This window comes from Triturus cristatus, chromosome 3_1 (genome assembly GCF_964204655.1).
Source record: "Triturus cristatus chromosome 3_1, aTriCri1.1, whole genome shotgun sequence".
NCBI lineage: Eukaryota > Metazoa > Chordata > Amphibia > Caudata > Salamandridae > Triturus > Triturus cristatus.
In genome coordinates, this window is record NC_140583.1 from 930,907,074 (window position 1) to 930,913,473 (window position 6,400).

Consider the following 6,400-nt stretch of genomic DNA (forward strand, 5'->3'; position numbering starts at 1 on the left):
TGAGTCCCCATGAAATACTCATGGGAAGAGCAATGAGGCAGGCATGTATACCAGGACACAAACTGTTGAATATATCTGATAACTTGGTATTGGACTATTGCAAAGAACTGGCTGACCTAGTGCGTTCTATTTTTCACCAGGTTGGAGAAGACGCAGTTGCCAGGCAGCCGAATCAAGCACATGATCTGAATCGTGGTGACTGGGTGGTGGTGAAGGATCACACTCGAGAGTCGTGCCCAGCACCCATGTGGGGAAAACCACATCAGGTTATATTAGTTACAACAACAGCAGTGAAATGTGCAGGCTTGCCTAATTGGATTCATCCAAGCCATACTAAGAGAGTACCAGCACCCGACAAGGAAGGATCTCAACTGACTCAAGCAGTTGGGGTTGCAGAAGGTTGTGCAGCTGAAGGATCTAGAATATACGATCCTGAAGTAGCTGATCGAGAACAACCGAGCACAAGTCAGGATGACTGGATACCAGTGGTTGACATACTTGAAGTAATTGTGAGAACAAGAAGCCAAACCAGGTTAGAAAGACAGGAGAATAGTGGGGACCAGATAGGAGTAGAAGAACAAGCTCAGAAAGGTGAAAATACAATTGTTGGAGAACCTGAGCAGGATCAGATAAGGAAAGAACAATCTACCCAGACAGAGGTGGATGAAACCATTCACGAGTCTGAGAAGGGACAGATAGGTTTAGAAGAACACGTTCAGGCTGCAGAAAACCAAAGTGCAGTAAGACCTGAGAAGAACCAGACAGGAAAAGAAGAAAAAGTTCAGGTAGAAGAAGAAGAGAAAAATGAAATAAAACCTGAACAGGGTCAATCCAGGGAAGAAGAACGCATCCAGGCAGAAAAGGACATTGCAAAAAAAAGCCCTGGACAGGGTCAGACAGAGAGGGTTTCTGAAAACGAAAATGATCAAAGTGTGCCACAACTTAATGAAAATAAAAGAACACTCGAAGACAGTGACAGTGCAGTACAAGCAAAAAGGGTCAGAAGAGGTGATAACTGGCCAAGTGTTGTGAACAGGTTAAAGTATCATTTCAAAACAATTAATGAAGAACCTTACCAAGTAAATGAAACTTCTAGTCAATCTGGGACATCAGCTGAAAAGCCAAAACGAAAAAGTCAAAGATTAAAATTATTGAACAATAAATTCAAGGGTCCTGAATGGACTTATGTAATTCTTGAAGATTTCGAGAATTTAGATTTAAATGAAGAAAGTGATGAAGAAATAAATGCAAAACAGATTGCCGAAGAAGTGAGACCAACCTGAAAATTCCCTAAGAAATTTATATTTCAAATTTAATCAGAAATAAAGAAGAGAAATCTTCTTAGCCCAAGATGGCTGATGATAGAGCTGCTGGAAAACCGAAACGAAATTGTGTACAAAGATGTTGTAGAATATGCATGTGTAGTATATGTTTAGTGCTTATAATTTGGTTAGTACTAACAGTAGCCATTCCTTATTTGATGGTTACGAAAGAAAAGAATAACACAAGCATGCATGAAAGGGTAGCTAACATTAAAGGAGATAGAGTAGTATTAGAAGAACCAAATGAGTCTAAGACTGTAGGAGATAGAGTAGAATTAGAAACACCAGATGAGTTAGATGTACACAATGCTGTGACAAATAATAACACTGCTTTAAATGTATTTACAAATTTATTAATGCAAAATGTAGACTCCCTGGAAGTTAGTGATTGTTATGTGTGTATGAAATTACCAGCATCAGTAGCAGAAGGTGTAACATATCACCATATTCCCTTAGGATATGGTATTTCTTGTAGCATTTTAGCAAGTGTATTTTATAGAACAGGAAAGTTACAATATTATTATTCTAATATAAATGTTATTTTTCCTGAGGTTCATACGCGAAAGAACATGAACCCAGTTCTTAGTACTAAGGATGCACAGTTTATGGGAGAATATTTTCTAACTATGAACACAATAGATATAACTGAAGCACACAAGCACAATATAACATGTAAATTACGTGAAGAAGAAAAAATAATTTTGAACAGGACTTCCAAAGAAGGGCTTCTGAACCGAAACCTCAGATACCTCAGTGGGCTGAGAAAGAAAATATATATACAACTGGCAAGACTCATGCTGCTATGTCCCTGGACTTTGAAAAGAAAGGGAAGATCTGCCTCCATAGATTAAAAAGTGACTATAACAATGCATTTATTGGTTCCAGTGAATGTGAACGTAATTTTTTAGTAATTGGGGGATGGGGATTAAAAGGTGGAACAGATACAGTATTTCCTGGAATTTATTACGTATGTGGCGACAAAGCATATTTTAGGCTGCCTGATCATTGGTACGGGAGTTGCTATTTTGAAATAGTATTCCCAAACGTGTATCATGTGAAAAGAATCACTGGAAGCAATGAAAACGCAAAGGAACTAACACGTATGAAGAGAGCTAGTTTTTCAGAAATAGTAGGTGATATATTCATTGCATTGATACCTTCAGTGGGAGTAATTCTAAACTCACGTAGAATTTGTCAGTTATCTACAGTGGTTGACCATCTATCGACTGATACTGCTGGAGGGTTCTTAATGATTAATACAGAAATGGTTGCGATTAGTTCTATGGTTTTGCAAAATCGACTTGCTCTTGATATATTATTGACAAAAGAGGGCGGAGTCTGTAAACTGCTGAAAGCGCAACATTGTTGCACTTACATTCCTGATAAAAGTGTTGAAATTGGAGGATATATTAAAAATATTACGAAATTCTAGGAAGATTTGAAACCACTGGAAGTTGACAGTGTATTGAAGTAGTTAACAAATAGTATTACCACCATAGGCGGCTGGTTTTATAACATAGGTAATAGTATAATAGGTCAAATAATACTACCAATATTAGGAATAATACTATTAGTTTTAGCAATAATGACATGGTTCAAATGTTGCAAGAAAAGAAAGAGATATACAGTAAACGAAAAAGGAAAGAAGAGAAAATACAATGAGATACAGTTAGAGGAAATGAAAGGAGATCTATATAAAAAGATGAAGAATTTGCAGTTCAATAACGAGAAAGAAAGAAAAGAAAGAATTGAAAAGATTGAAGAAGGAATTGAAATATGCTAAAGTTGGCATCTGATTTGGTGGTGGGAAATTAGTGATGGCAATAAATGTCATCAGAGAGGGGATTGATGGAGCAAGGACTCGTATAAAAAGAGACTTGCTCTGAAGCAATCCTCTCAAATGACTCGTAACTCCACAATAATTGTGTTTGTAAATACTAATCTGCACCATAATTCGTACATTTAAATCTAGGGGAAGCTTGCCTATATGTAACAAGTAACCCGAGTGTCACTAAAGATGGTTGCTAAACGCCGGATTCTGCATTGCGCATGAAAATGCGCATGCTTTGCTGAAATTAAACCATGCAAGTTTACTAAAATGCTAATGCAAAAGATTTATATCAGTAAATGGGATTAGAGTAGAGATAGGTGGTATACAGTGAAATCGTTTATTTTTGATTTTAATATTCTTTTTCTTTGCCCTTTCTATTAGTTCGTATTTGGGCCTCCGAGTGGGACTGAAGCTTGTGTACCATGTGATTATTTCACATGCGCAGTAGTAACAAGCCAGGAGCCGCGATGCAAAGCCTTGAATGCCATCCAAAAGAAAACAGCAACTTACCCTGGGAACCAGCATGATGTCCTGTGAACGGAAGGGATTTTGCACCCAATTGCATACATTGTATTGATTAAGATGTGAATACGGGTGGGAAATAAAGCTTGAGAAAAAATAAATTGATGGGCGGGACATTGAACAATAAGCTTTAGAAAAATATTAAAACTTAGCATGGTGTGATGATCATCTCCTCTTCTTTGTCCAATCAGAAGTAGGAGTTTCATAAACTTGAAACATTTAGGGGTGGTGTCTACCATTAGAAGAGTATAATTGAGGTAGTTTAGTTAGTTAGATGGATTACTCGTGCTGCAGAGATGCTGAGAGACCAAGATGCTGTCCGAGAATTGAGCAGATCCTAAAGCTGAACCGAACTTCAGAACTTAGAGCCAAAGCTAAATTAGAAGAATGTCGCGGAAGAATCGATGAGGGAATTAGGTAATGAGCTAGAAGAAGATCGCGGAAGAATCGAGGAGGAAGAGAGTATCAGAGAAGGGTGCGATGAAGGCGTCGGATCTAGAAGAGGTCACCTATCCTGTCCTGAATCCTGTCCTGAACTTTGTCTCCTGACAGGGGACCCATTTCAGCTCCTAGGCCAAGGGGTTGGTTTCCACACCACCCTAGGTAACTATAATTCTGTGTAGTATATCATTGAACTGCTCTCTGTTTCTCCCTTTTCGGGTACTGTCATCATTATAACTTAGTCTAAAGTTTCTGACTTAATTTGATTTTCCTCCTTGAAGAAAACGGTGTTCGAGTTGTACTTTGCATTCTTTGGTTCACAAGAAATTTACTAGATAAACATTTAAAACTTTCCCCAGTCTGTGGTCATTTAAAGTATTTTTCACTAATGATATTACACCTATACTGCTATCAACTCGGTCCATTGACCAGAGGAAATTATATACGGACGAAAGGGTTGATAAGAATTGGTGAGGTAAAATTCATCTTGTAGGTATTATTACAATAGATTGATCTGTGCGGTGCTTACTTGGCTTATGTATGAATGTTTATGGGCCCAGGTGAGTATGTGAATTGTGTGTATCTTTAGCTGGTATCCCCGCTCCATCAAGTGTACGAAGGCTTGTTGATAACAAGGAAGTATATTTTATGTATTGCTACCTACACTTTCTCTTTATTCATTGTACTCATGGTTGCTGGTGTATTTTGTGGTGATAGCATGTTTTATAAAGCCGCAAATTTAATTAAATAAATCTTTTGTGCCACTTTCTTAGCTATCTGATTGGCTAATGGGGGTCACTTTTATTTTGGTGCCCGGGCCTATTTTCTGTCGCAGTCCGATCCTGGGTGGAATCAGTGCTTAATTTGAGCTGGTGGTTGTCGGTGGGGGCCACCAGCAGTCATGTTTAGGGACCTGCACTTATTTTTCTGCATCAGACATTTACGGAGAGCAAGAGACAAACAACAAAGCAGAAAGAGGAAGAAAAAGATGGACAAACTGTCATAAAGAAAGAAAGCAGCAACTTGCAAGAGTGAGATAAAGCGGCAAGGAGTGTCTGGTTGTGGATTAAAAAAGCAGAAGTAAATTCAAGACTATGCAGCCTTAGTGTTGGGCTCACGCATATTTAAATGCAACAGCCTCAAGTTTCTTAGTAGCGCTTTGGGCAATCATTCTTTTACAAATTAAACTCTGGGTGGAGTTAAACAAGAGGGAAACATGCTGAGAGGAGGAGCAGCACAACCAAACTGTATGAGAAATAGTGGGGAAAAGGCTGATTCTGAAATAAATCTGCACAAAAAAGACAGAGAAACGGACAAAATACGATAATAAAATAACATAGGGCCGCACAGGGTGGATTCTGGCCTTTCAACTAACGAGGCAGCGACAGTGTTGGAAAAATAATTATAAACCTTTCAGTTCAAGAACTTACATTAAACGATACATAAGAAATGCATCTTTTATTTTGAAGTGATATCAAAGAAAAGATACTAACTTCCCTTCCCTTTCTTTGAGAACAAAATAAAGCATCTTGCCCGCGGTTGAATTTAGACCTAAAATATGGAGGGCATTTAATTAGCTGCGGACTTGTGTTTATCTAAGTGGCGTTTTATATCGTTAGTCAATTTTTAAAGCACTTTCTAATGGAGTAATCCTTTTTCTCATTACTCAGCCCCAGTGCTAATCACGGAGAGGCTTGTGACGGTGCCACACATGACTGTGGGAGATCAAGTTTCACTCACCCATGTGCAGCCTCTTGAATTCTGTCCCTTGTAGATTCTGCTCTTGACTTTTGGAGACATTAAATGTTCCTGCAACTGAGAACTAATTAACATGCCTGGCCCTGTGCGACTGCGCTCATTTTGTTCGGGTTGACTGCCTGTTCAAGTTCGACTCTGGATGCTCGTCTAATGTATATTGTGATCAGCTATTTCCGTTGGATTAGGGTAATTACTTTGCAGAACATTTTTCCGCCTGATACATGTTTCAATAATGGGTGCCAAAGCGTGTTTTAATTATCATTATTATTCTAATTATTATTGCAGTACAAAACGGGTGCCCCGTGTGTTTTCGTAAGAATGATGAACTGAGATTCACATGGGGAAAGGGATGAATGTGGGCATTTTCTCAACTCTGTTCTTTTCAGGGTATTATTTAAAAAAGGGGCCCAACCTAGGGCCAGGCAGGCCAGATATAATATATATGCCAGGTTTTTCTGATAATGCTCAGCTATGTAAATAAGCTCAATTTTGATTACTTGTGCCAATTTATCTTCTGTGTATATTT